Raw genomic sequence first — 14,397 nt, forward strand, 5'->3', positions numbered from 1 at the left:
ATAATTAACACAATCAACTGCTTAGTAAAAATATAGGAAGAATTCAATTTTCTCGTTGCATCCACGAACATCTCCTGTTTTACCAAACTGTTTGTGTAGAAGACCTTACGCTCATTTACAGAAATAAATATTTACCGTTTACAGAACAAACAGCCTTTTAATGCAGTCATTTCTTGCTTTCACAACAATCCAGGTTTTGAGTACACAGTAAAACAGCGTCTGATGGAACTGATCGATGCCCATTTCACTGTGTCTCAAGCCCACGGTAAATAAAGACGATTTGCGTTGTTTGTACTACGTTAGCATTTTTACGGAGCTAAATTTTGCCACTGTGCTACAGAGAACAACGCGTGTTGTTGAACATTTTCCCCGAAAAGACTTTGTACTGCAGTGGAATGGTTTTCCTAACTGACCTAATTTTAACAACCTTACCAAGTTTTTATATATTTTGTAAGTGACCGTTTTTCCAGGTAAAAAGTGTACTTTTACATCTGATGTGGTGCCGGGTCAATTGGGACATCAAGAACATCGAATCCATTACTTTGGCCTACTTCGTTCAAAGGAAGGTACTATAAGGGATAAAACAACTCGGCCGTCTTATTCAGCACAAAACCGATGCAACCATGTGAATTGAGAGGAACAACTGCAATAGTTCCGTGGCTATTCATAATGTTTCTGAAAATTCCTCAACAGCTCAAAACCGGTTTCGCCGTTCCTCTGGCTCGTCAGGCCGGTGCATTAGCCGAGCTTTCGTTAACCTCATGTTTTACTTGGAACCAGATTGTACGAACTTCACGAAATTCTTAGTTTCAACGCATGATCCCGCTGAATCTTGGCCGAATCTCTCGTTTGTGATATTCTTCAGCTAAATGTGCTGCAAATATTTGCCCCCAAGGCAGCCGAAGTTGGTTGCAGGCCGCCGAAAGGTTCACCGTAACCTAACCTGCAGTACCTTGAATGACATGTCAACTGAAACGTGAAGTAGCCCTCATGCGGCACATTCGATTGAAAAATATCACAAGCGATTCACCTGGAATTCACTTGAGCCTATCGTTGAATCTAGGTCAGTTTGCAAACACAAAACTTATTTTCTCGCACGCACGTTTTACCAAGACCCAATAATAAAGGAGGATCTTTGAGCAAAAAAGGATTCCTAGACGGATCCCATAATCTGAGCGTGGGTGGTCGTTACCGGATTGGCTTTGATGCCTGGATTTAGAATTTAAATTTAAATTTAAATTTAAATACTCTAAGATCTAATGGGTCCACTTGCAACTTTTAGTGGGAGGCACAGCCGAGTATCAGCTGAAACTCCCCCCACTTCAATGATCTTCAACTGAAAGTCCTTTCATTTGGAACGATATTCAGTTTGTTAGTCATTTTCATGACCCAACACTACGGATGCGGATGGCTAAAATCTTTTCGGTAGCCCATTACCAGACCATTATAAACAAGAGAGGTTCAGATCAGGTGTACCTCACGTTAACACCAAGGTGGCTCGCAAATGGGTGTGTAACTTGACTCGTGAAAGATTCTGTGTCCAAGCAAGAAACGAGATTAGCGGGAATATGGGGAATAGGCCAATTCGGTGAACCCAGTAGGGGACTGTCCAACGGTTTTTAGCAACCTTATATGAGTAGTGTTAGGTTGCAAGTTACCAGACCATAGTCATTCACATAAAATGCTTGGCATGTTTTATCCCGAAGATGCTGGCAGTACATCTTGGATAGTGTCTCCCTTAATGGCCCACTGAATGTCTACAACTTTCTAGTTTGAACCCCTTTAGCACTTTTTCTGATAAAACAAGGTATTTGAACACAGCCTCAGTGATAATGGCTTTTACGTTCTACCAACTGGAGCAAATTCTGTAGAACATCAGACGATAATGCAAGCACCGAATAATTAAAACCATCCTAAAAGTTACTCATTACTTTTGCCAACAGGATTGTCAAAATTTCTTTGTTTTTGGCCCCGAAATTACAAAAACCAGTCCCAATATCCATCAGTTAAATCCAGTGTCTATTGGAAGATGATCATTCTAGGGTCGTAGTAGGGTCGTCGTATCCCGTTACAAAAATATTGAGTTTTTATCTCAATAACCGACTAATTCATAGCTGGAGAGTGCGCGTGCGGCACTCACAGAGCCTCTCAAACAGAGTTAGTCAAGGGGTAGAGGTCTGACTAACATAGTGTCTTGGGCTGCTAGGTTGGAGGTGGAACACGTGTAGCGACTCGGTATTTGAAAATGTAGGCTGTTCTAACGGTTTACGCCAACTACCGCTGTCTTGAGGCTAGACTTCTGAGCCAAAGGTTTTGACTGAGAGCCCTATTCGTTTAGACAGTGCACGAAAAGCTGACTAAGGTCATCCATTCCTTCGGCATGTCCTTCAAAATCATACTGCGGGGGGTACAGTCTTTGAACGTGCCTCCAATAACTCCAGGGGTAACACCAGAACTTGTGGGACACCATACGTATAGCCGAAATTTCATTACCTTTGACGGTAGTGCGGAAGACGAAATCAAAGCACAAATCTGAAAGACCGGAATCGCGTTTGCCAGTTTGGCGCCACTTGTAACACCAAAAATTCATCTCATTGGATCTCAAAGGGTGCGTGTATCTGAATACAATACGCCTGTGAGACGGCAAGTTTGGGAGAGTATCTGGGACCTTTTCAGATTTTGGTCACCGACGTGACGGAACCATAGCTGGAGTCAGTTGGAACCAGCGAATGATGAATGAGGCGAACATAAAAGATGCAGTCAGCAGTGTAGGCCAAAATGGGTGAACCATGTGTTACACACAGCGATTCACCGCCTGTCGAGACGAGCACTGCCTTCCGTACCTTATTCGAAGAGCTGACAACCTAGGGTTGGGCAGATTCCGATATGGCAGAAGTGAAGGATGGACGGTCGCTGTTAATGCTTTCCAAAGGTCTAACAAAGAAGTGGTGAATTTGATATTCGGTAGTGACAATCTGCTGACAAAACAGCTGAAACAGGCCAAGTGACAAAACTACCAAGTTACAAGGCAGACGAAAATCTAACCAGTGCGAGCTGAACCAACTAGGGATGAAATTAGTTTGGAATGTTGCGGCCTAGTAAGGTGTTTTACCGTTTTACTGTCCCTCTGAGTGTCTACGACTGGGAGATATTCATGCAACTTGAGGGAGCTCAGTAATTTTTATCAGCTTTTTGCAAAGGATTATTTCTCGTGTCTCCCGTCTCAACTCAATTAGGACCCATGAAACAAGATCAGTTTAACCCATAAAGTATACTTGCATAGCAAGAACAATAAATGTTACAGGAGAACAAATAACTTTGGCTGCACTGCTGTATACTGAACTTTAGGTTCCTCATGGTCAACCTTGTCTGTTGCTTAGACAGCTTGCACGAAAGGGTGTGTAGCCTGAGCTAACTAGTCGCCAGGTTAAGCAGGATCAAGAGAGCCCCTCTAAGCGTCGAAGTAATGCATCAGTAATACTCATGATATCAAACACCCCCAGGTCTGCATCGATGAAACTGTAGCCTGTCCACAAGGACACATTCTACTGGTGTGAAACCCAGCCATCTTGGTAGTCAAAAAGTGCATTGTTTGTAGGATCGTTTCGTCTAGCCTGAGCTTACATCGGAAACAACTTGCCAATGAAATAACTCCTTTAACCAGAAAACTTCCCCCAAAAACTTCTGCTAACTAACCTTTCAATATTGTTTTACAGCGTTATCCCTGAATGGACCTCACTAAAAAAGTAACCATTCTCTAGAAAAGGCTATAATGCTCCTTCAGCTTGTGTAGCCTTTTTCGATGGGCAGAACTGTAGACCAGAACAGGGTATGTTTTACTAAAATGAAACTGAATTCATCGCGGTTCTGTCAACGAGAGCTCCGCATGTTTTGTGCACTGTGGAAACCGAACCACAAGATTCATTGGAAACTTCTTCCTAGTTTTCCCTGTTATTTGCTGCTTGATTAACTCCTGGGTTCGTTGTAGTCGTCTAATGTCTCATTACTTACTACGAACGAGTCACTGTCGCGATCGCTTCTGTCGTGTGACCTTATTCTCACGAAATTCTCGCATCAAGTCACGGGTTGAATTTCGTGCAACACTTTGGAATTTGACTCATGTGAAGCAACATAAGCCTCAGTCAACACATCTGTCGAGTGTTTGAACTGACAAACCTATTGAAATTTACTGTCAAACATCTCGATCAGACATTGCAAACCGTCTGAAACGTCAAAAACTAGGCCATACCTCCGTGTTGTTTGTTCAAGCTGCTGTAAAGTAATGATTTTGTCTACCTTTATGAAACCGGATTCTCAACCTTGATTGAAGCACCTCAGGATTTACAATAGTGATACAGCATGTTGTTGCGAAAGCAAGAAAGATCAAGAGTGTGGGTGGGAGACGGTCACGTGCCACGAGATCTTATATGACACCTTGGAGGCTTTCACGACATCCAGATAAATTTTGGCATACTAACAGGCATGTTATTGTCAGTATAACGTTCTCGGGTCAGTAGCTCACGTATTTTACTGCAATGAATGAACGAATGTAGTAGTATGTGCGTAAAGCTAAGTTGCGTACCTGTCCTGCGACATTCGAAAAGACATTCTGAAACCGACCCTATGTGATGAGTATTAGATGCCAGCAATCAGTACCCGAACACTGAGAGCACGTAATTTTCACAGATTTTCGCATCTGACCTGTCAAAAATTGAAGTTCTAACAAGAATTTCCGAGGAACATGTGAACATCTTTTCGGTTTGATGTATCCTATCCAAAACAAAGAAGAAGTTTTCCAAATAGTTATATACATGTGAACCTCTAAAGTATTCCCTAACCAGCTCGAAATTACGGCCCCTGGGCGATCCTAAATTTTTTTAAGATCACCCACGGGTGCCGTGGGTTTTATTGCACACGCATATCAAATACTGTTAAACTTCACTGGCAGCTTTGCATGTTGCAGAGATGAGTCTGAGTGCTCTCGGTACGACTTATCTCCCAGGATGGGGACCGCGTGAACCTCACTGTGCCTAGTTGGAAACTCTGTAATGTTTGCTGCTGATCGCTATCAGTGGCATTCTTATTGTCGGTTGCTGTCCGGATTGTCTGAATGGAGGTGTCTGGAGGTATGGGCACTCCGGAATGACTGCCGTAGGCTAGAAATAAGTCTCTTCCTCATGGAATTTTACTATTTCCTTCACAATAAGGCTTTCGAACAAATCATGGTTGCATGGTGAAGATGCATCAGTGCTGGTGCATGCTGTCGACGATGATTATGATGACGATGATGATGATGATGATGATGATGACGATGATGATGATGATTTTGTTATCAGTAATAAAGATGATGATGATGATGATGATGATGATGATGATGATGATGATGATGATGATGATGATGATGATGATGATGATGAGGGGGAGGAGGGGGAGGATGAGGATGAGGGATAGGTTTGTTGAGTTTCCGCGTAGTCTTGCGTTCCTAAGTCTCCAACCAACTTCCCTGCAGAACTTTGGCCCCATTGGAGCAACTGTCATCCGACTAATGATGCATCATTCAGTGTCGCGGCAACTTTGCCGTCTCGTCGGCCACTGAAAACCATTCACTCCGGTGAGGTTGTTTTTCTAGACTTTTGACACCTGAATAGGTATCTAGGATCTACGTGTCCTGTGGATGGATGACCAAATTCAGGCGTGCTTGATATGCACTGTGGTAGTTATTTCATTTGGGGACACGAATGATTGGTCCGCTGATATTGAACCTAATGGTTTGTGAGACGATATCATGCTCAGGTATCATTTGGAACTTCTGTTTCGAAAACCTGGATTGGAACTCGTGCGTGGATGCCCCCAGAATGACTGTCACACTCCATTCTGAAAAATGATGATGTCTCAGCAGTAGAAGACGCAATCAGATGCCCTTGTGTGCTTTTGAAAAAACACCATATTATTCGATAGAGCGTCAGCCAACGCAAAACTGGACGCTCTGTGACAGTCGGAATGACCGCAAATCGTTTTCATGATTACTGGTGAACGCCGTCATATGTGTCGTCATCAGATCGAAGTTTTATTTCTTGTGATGCTCTGGTATTGTGGGCAACACAATAAAAAAAATTCTACACGGCTTACTCAATGTGAATACTCAGGACTTTGAGGTGAGTACACTTATTCGTGAGGGGTAGTGTGTGAGGTTATAGCATGCCGTTCCGAACATGTGAGGAAACTCGTCCTGTCCGTCAGTAGTTGATAACAGCACCATGTTTGTAGTGCCAAAATGCGTCGAACGTTGTTTGACAGGACTTTGGCGGTTTATTGTACTGCAGAGGGAATGCTGTGGGTTACTACTTAGTAGTGTGGTGAACAAGCGTCGGTGACTGAAATCAAAGACCTTAATTCTAGTTGCATGATAAGCACATCTAAGCAGTGTCTGGATACTCTGTACAATGTAGCTAAATGAAACTTTTGCATGCACTCAATCACCTACACCAATCAAATTTGTTCGCAGTGCTTCAGGCAGCAACATTTTATCACTCTGTTCCAGTGGTCTCCTTTTTTTACTTTTCGCTAGTGGAAGGCCATGCCAGGAGTAACAGCTAGGAAACTGAACTCAGCTTAACATCTGATCACATCCGGGTGTATCTCTGTTGGCCATTTTCACGAGAATCAACCAGGAAAGTTACCATACAAAATTATATACCTGAACGTTCGGATGACCTATTTCGCTAGGCGAATAGATATATGTTTTCATGTGCAAAAGTGTTCATTCCAGCAGGAGCTTTCATGCTCCATCCGGTCTTCACCAAGCGTACACTGCAAAGAATAAACACGTGACTCACCATGCACCATTGTCGGTCAAATTATGGTGACATACAGCTTAGATCAATAATTGTGATCCGGCTGGTTTGCCGTACTTCGATAGTTACTACTGGCTAGGACTCCCGGCGGGTTACTCATTATTTTGAATCCACTGTTGTAGTACCCTATAAATCCATAACAAAAGGGTTGACATCACCAAGAACGTTAATAACCATACTACTTTTAAAGCACAATGATCACACTCTATGCGTTCTTGTTCCGACTAAATTCAAACTTCCGAACAGAAGGGTAAACGGAAAGACAGTTGCCCCCACCATTGAGCACCCACTCTTCGTACTTCTTAATTTATCCACCATTTTTAGTCGTTATAAGGCGCACACCGAAACTAAATGCTGGTTGTCCACAAATTTGTCTTTTCAACGCTCACAAGGTGAAACAGGATGTATTTGTTTCGTCACTTAGCAACCATTTCTATGTACAATGAACGGGACTAGATAAATGTTTTGTGTTCTGTTATCCTTGTCTTCAAGTTTCCTAACGTCCGCTCATGCATGACAGGATTTCCCGATTCAATACTGTGAGACCTAGGTACGTACATTACTCTTGACCGTCCACAGCATACACAGTGAATGAGGTGTTGTGCCGAAACGTCATTCATCCGTGAAACCTTCATGCGTTTATAGAACTTTATAGAACACTAAAGAACGCGTGCCATGATAATATCACTTCCCGAGCCTTTACTGTTGGGTTGTGCCACCCGCAAGCATAATTTTCATCTGACCCACAGGCGTAAATCCCGTCAGATCTAGCCAGACATTCCGTTAGAGTTTCTGATTGTCTCAGAAGAGTGCGTGTTTGGAATAGTTCAGGTTGAGTCTCATTGTCGGCAACACACTGTCCAGTAGTAACTTCGCACCGCCAAGAAATACCTTCGGCAAACTGATTCAAGCCAGTGTTCATTTTTACTTCTAAGTCTTATGAATCTTCTCACACAGCTCCAAGCAAAGTTAATCTTATCCCTTCGCTCCCAACACGTCATGTTGAATGATCCGCAGTTATCTTGAGTAAAAAATTTCGCTTTTTAGGTAAGGTGAGCCTGCAAAGCGTCTTCCAGTTCGCGGTGGGCTGAATTGTGTCTTCAGATTGATCGGTCGCCACGTGCGTTTTGCGTTTAACCACAAGCGTATCCGCTTAAATACCCTGTATCCAGTGTAAACCCGAGCGAATGAGACTGAAAGGTGGACAGGAGGTGCATTTCTAGAACATGCCCAAATGCTGGATCGTAATTGTCAGGTACGAACAACTGATCAACTGGGATACACAATGGATCGGAAAGGTGAGTCCCATCCACGCACATACATACGGCTGGCTAGCACTACCCGTAATTCAGCTTGGTCCACGCAACACTAATCACAAACAGTTATGCCACCTTCAGTACTGGCCTAGGCTTGACACACTAGAGTTTATGGAGTATCAAGCAGTGTATTTCGTGAAGGATTACGTGGAATAAGAGTGTTTCAAGTGACATGGTGGCTCGTTTGATCGAAATCTAGCACCAATTAAACGTGGATATCGTTTTTGAAATCATCTACAAACCAAAGTCAGAAAAACATCCTGCCTTGGCTACCGCACGCTCAGTAACCATCAGGCTAAGAAACCGTGTCCTCTACGTCCATACTGCACTTTGTACGGTCCCTAAAAGGCAGTCCTGGTGTTTCCACAGAATGTTAGCTTAACCATACCACGTGACAGCAATTTGTCACGCAAAATATTCTTGCTGGTTTCTTAGACTAATCGACGCGTAGAGTCTGATAGGCCATCCGATGTTGAATTTGGCGTTTGTTGCTTTGTTAACCTGAGGAAGAATTACGGAAAACGCTCATCCATCGACATGCTATTGTGAATCGATGGGAATCTTTATTCGCTTTGAAGTCGTAAAGACCCATTGATTATAAGGGGGCCAAATCTTTATTCGAGCTTCCGAGACTTCCTTTTTAAATCACAGTATCGTAAACTGAAAAATGACAACTACCAACTTTCAGTACTACCAAGCTTTTCCACTGGTTAGCCACAGACTTTCTATTTTCGCCTTGGAATCACATATACTTGACCAGGTGACAGGTGGGAATGAAAATACCAGAATTATTTCAGGAAACTTTGTCTGTTCACTTCCAGCCACTTCCAAGCATTCAATTCTGCTCAGATTTTGCACCTTGTAGATCGGTTTTTGTTTCTTCTCGGTTGTGTGACAGTATAAACTCAGCACTCAACACGAAATTTACCGAAAATAAACAACAAATGCCGCGTCCTTTTTACTTTGTCATCCAGTACACCAACCATTTCGTTGATACGACCTTCATTTAAATACTGTGGTATAGTTGATGGTCTGAGGAAAATTTGGAGGTCTTGATGGAGCTTTTGTCATGTAAGTGAGCTAATCTATTTTGAGAGGCCGGAAAGCACTGTACAACTGTTTTGTTCTTACTGCGACTCATCAGTAGTACCCGTGTTACGAACCTTTTGGCTAGCAGTTGATCAGCGAAGTTGCCACTCGAGGAGCCTGTAAAAACCTGACCGTATAGTGTGAATCCCGTGAGTAAGGTATGAGTTGCTCCATATCTTGTCCAGGTGCTTATCAGCCTCTCGTAACCGAAAAGTTAAATGTTCGGACTACTGACCAGGTCACAGGTTTGAAACATCCTTGCGCCATGCTGATGATTATCAATATTGACTAAATAGCTGTGCAATACTTCTCGGCTTCTTAGCATAGATTGGCCTCACTTCCAGGATGAAGTATTCGTTAAATCGTCTGGTATTAGTTACTGTTTTGTGGTTGGTCGCACCTCAACACGATGCTATACAATTGTGGTATCTACGGCTTTCATGCTGAAAAGTACCATTGTGTCCAGACTATGCAGTGGACTCACATTAACTTAGGCTGCCGATTTTTGAGCTTGGTTACGTTCGATATCTTCCATGCGAGCAGGCTTTATACAACCTGAGGGAAATGCATCGGTAATACGCGACTCCAAACAATCGATTTTCTCTTTTAAGTCAGTCTCCAGTTGACCGAATGTGTTCTTCACATGAAAATAGTAATTTTTGATAGAATGACAATCACATTGAGATCAACTGCCCACATATGGTTTTGTTGTGAGGTGTATACCAACACCACCTAGATTTCTTGCGCACGGTTACCTGAATTCTCTTCAAATGATCCTTTGGAGACATGCAAATAGTTTTTCAGCTCTTGGACTGAATAGTACCACTAATCGGCAGCCGTAAAGACATTGCATAGCACCCGTGCCAAAGGTCAGATTTTATATAGTGATACAAATCTGTTTGACAAGTGTACCTGAATAAAAGACTTTGCATCTTTCACAACGAACTCTTTTTGATGTTCCGACGCACAGCCTATTGCACCACACCCACAGCTACTGCTGGAAACCGAATGACAAAACAGCCTACGAAGAGTATCTCGTCGCGGTTTGTTTCCACGTAGGATGAACGGATCAGTTAGGTTGTTACGTGTGGACCGCTTGCTTTCAGAAGATAAACCAGCGTCACGTTCCATAAAATCGTCTCTAACCATGATGATCAGTTCTAATTAACATACTATTCCTTGACCTGGAATTTTCATGCCAGTAGGACGGTGAATTTGGAACAAATTTATTTGACACCGAGGAAAGTCAACTGCTATTGAACTGATTCTACAAAGCCATCTACATGGATAAGGCTAATTCAAACCGTAGAATTTTTCAATAATCCGGAAAACTTGGGAGTTCTTGATGCACCGAAACTTCAGAAATGACAGTGGTACGTCACAAAACAAGCGATGTGATGTGGTTTTGAGTAAATCATAGCAGCACCACGTAAAAACCGCATGCAAACGCAGATAAATGAAGGCATAACTTCGGAAGAAGTTCACAACAATTTGCAAGCGGCTTACGATATTTCAAATTACAACATAAGCTTCTTACTTTCGTGTTCCGGACACGACCAACAGTCAACAGGTTCAAAGGGGTCCGTGTCGATCCTGTGGAAGATTGCATGAAATATTTGCATCGTGTCTCTGAAATTGGATTTCGCTTTCAAGGTTTACGCGTGCAAAGTTGATGTACTTTTCAAGAGGTGAATCACGACCCTTGTAATGTGCGGTAAACCGCAGGNCGACCCTTGTAATGTGCGGTAAAACCGCAGGAATGCGAGTGCCGTTTGTGACCGTGAGAGTCTCAAACCGCAATGTTTCAACTAAGAATCTTTCCCGTCTTAGTCTGCTCTGTTGCTCTGATTGGATTAAACAAGAACCATTATTATGGTGATCGAGGGTTGGATTAGCTCCACTTTGTCAGAGCTTGGGTAGAGTGGAGTGGCGGGGGGTGGCAGCTGATACGATTGTCAATGTATACTTTCTGCCTTTCTTACTGAATTTCGGATTTCCCTCTGTCTAAATAAATTGCCATTAACACCCCTACCAATGGGGAGCTGGTCAGACAGTGACTCCACTGAGAGCTCACCATATCTCGCTCGTGAACAAACCCAGACGACTGTCTTAGCCTTGTAACTTGAAAGACCATAATCACACAAAGGGGTCCATGATGTATGGAGCTTACGTGCTGCGTACTATCACTGTCAGCTGGGGCTTAAGTCACGACAATCTGTGTGCAAACACCCATCAGCTAGCTACATCACGTCACTGTTTGTGTTTTGCATGCTGCATAACCCACGCTACAGTGGTACAATTAGCAACCCAAACTATAACACGCTTCTGCTAGTTGGCTTCCTTAAGCTGCCTACATCCCCCGCTATTTATGATAGACTTAATCTGCCGCGTTTCTGGATGGTGCACATCTCGCGGGCAGTAGGAATGTCACCTTGCCTCGACGAAAATATTTCACAAAGTCTGGTTATTTAAAGAAATCTACGTAGTTAATATCTGTTTATGCTTTGGGGCTTATTAGCAAGTTTCCTCGTGAACTATCAAAGTCGTTTCTTTCAAGCAAACTATCCGACTAGGGAATGTATGTATAGGCAGTGAATTTTTCCCCGTTTTGAATACAGTAGCGACCTACGTAGTTCAAATGCAAGGAGCTCAATTAAGCAATAGCACACTCCCACCACGTGAATATGGAGAACAGGCTTTCGTGCATGACGCATTCGAAAGAAACAAGTTCTGTTTTGCACCCTGGCAGTTGGAAGTACCGGCCCAAACATCAGGATGGACGATGTGTGACATCTGCCTGGTGGTTTAGACATAAAATTGGAATATGTAGGTCCTTAAAGTCTTCAAACCAGCATATATCCAGCAGGATATTGCGTTCTTGGTCTAATACTTGTCGAACCAGGAGTAACTGATAAACTTGGTGCTGAGAGCCGTAGAAATCCGAAAGTTTTTTTTTCAAAAAATACCTCTTATCCTTGGAGGTTATCTTGTCACGTGACGCATCATAATATCGTAAAGCAGGGTCAAGTAATCTCTGGTTAGGATAAAGGTACCCCCATGTATTTATAGAGTTTGCGTGCGTATCACGTGCACCTGAATGAATGATCAGAGCGTTTCATGCGAAGGGGATTCGCTGCAATTACGCCTGTTGAAGCCATGGCTTTGTACAGCAATCAGATCCCAAATGCAACCACTACTGGTCTGTATTGGACAGTTTCACACTTATACGCAAGTATTATCACGAATCACTTGATTCTGAAGGAGCCTTTAAATTTTCGAGCTATGTTGTTCCTCCTGCTCGAACCAGCAGTCTCCCAGTGTACGCAAAGGGGCTGGGCCGTACCGTGGTGTGATGGTTTATGCGCTTCCGTGACTATGACTCATTCAGGTGGTCGACATGGATTGGACCCGGTACGTACGAGCAGTGGTGAATGAGCGCTTCAGATGTGAGCTGACTACAGACTATTCTTATGCTGTACCATCTTCCGAACTAACCGAAATCGTCTGGCGATATGGTGTTTTCAAAAAACGTGTCAGCTTCAAACTCAAATTGATCATATCGTCATCAGTTACAGATGGCGATCAATAACTGACCGCCGCTTGTTTTAGAACACGTGTGTGGATTATGACCGTTCGGAGCTTCCTGGGCCGCGTAAGAGTTGAGCGAATGCCTCTGCAATTAAGAGGCTGGCAGATCTCGAAGCGAGACGAATCTATCACAGTAGTCTTCTGGATACTTCAAACTGCACCACCGTCGGATGTAAACTGGTGGAGGAGCGAGATCGCCAGTCTTTAATGTTGACAGTTTTGCCTGTTGCACGTTTCTACCTGGCCCGCTGAAGCAGTGGATGCCAGAAGGAACAGGGACACTGATTAAATCTCTGTAAAATGTTCCCACCGGTCCGGAACACATTTCAATCCGGCGAATTATCGGACGCCAAGACCAACCTAGCGTGAGTACCCACCTGGCATACAGCGCTAATCAAATGTAAAACTTAAAATGATTGGACACTATTTCAGTTGATCTGTCCAACCGCTTCCGCGAAACCATCAAGAGCAAATTGGCACGAACATCTTGAATGAAAAACGCCTCAACTGCTGGGCCAAATACTTCGAAGTACAGTTCTCGTTGCCCCCCGCTGCTACTCATTTGGATCCCACAGTTAAAGTAGAACTCATGTCAGTGAACCGAGAACGCCCTACGGCTCTGGAGGTCTATGACTGCATATGTCCTCTCAAACGCCACCAAGCTGCAGGTCCGGACGACCTTCGGGCCACACTGTTCAAGGATGAGGGCGAAGTCCTCAATAAACGCTTGTCTGGTCTGTTTGCCTCCATCTGGGAGAGGAGACTGTCAGTAAAGGAGAATCGATGATAGTACCGATTTCCAAGTGATCCTTGGTGAGTGCAGCAAAACATGCGGGATCGGTTTGACCCCAGTCGTAACGAGGCTCAAGGCATCCCTTATCCTTCGTTCATTTTTGGTGGCTGGTGAAACACCGACTCAAGAACAACAAGCGGAATTCCAGACTGCAAAGGTTGCGCTAACCATAATTTCACACCCCGCCAGGTGCTGAAAAAGCGCCCCATAATAACCCACAATAACCCCAGTTTTGGATTCAAATAGAGCATAAAGCTGACGGTAACTCGGGAACTACACCTACCTGATGAGCCTGAAGAAGGGCGAAACCGGTCATGAGCTGTTGAAGCGCTTTCAGCAGCCTTGTGAGTAGTTTCCTTCATGAAAACATACTGCGACATCTCGAATATTGTACCAACTGAAACATGAGGCGGCCTGTGTGCAGCACATTGAGTTGTAGAATATCATAAACGAGAGATTCACTTGAGTCTCAAGTGAAAACAAAACCGATCTGCAAATTAGCATATTTGTCGCAACCCATAGTTTTGTTATTCCTGAATTTCCAAGGTGCATTCGAGTCTACTGATCAGTCTGTTCTCCTTGACATGTCTGTCCATCCAGGACTGCCCTGGGAGTTTTTATACACGAGGAGTTCTTTGTATTATCAGAACTGCGGATACAACAGAGTATAGGGTGAGCTCTCCAAAAACTTTCGTAAACGAGGTGGTGTCCGTCAAAGGTAGGTCTACAAAGCCTTGGTATTCAGCTGGCTGCTGCT

This window comes from Opisthorchis viverrini (genome assembly GCF_000715545.1).
Source record: "Opisthorchis viverrini unplaced genomic scaffold opera_v5_43, whole genome shotgun sequence".
Taxonomy (NCBI): domain Eukaryota; kingdom Metazoa; phylum Platyhelminthes; class Trematoda; order Opisthorchiida; family Opisthorchiidae; genus Opisthorchis; species Opisthorchis viverrini.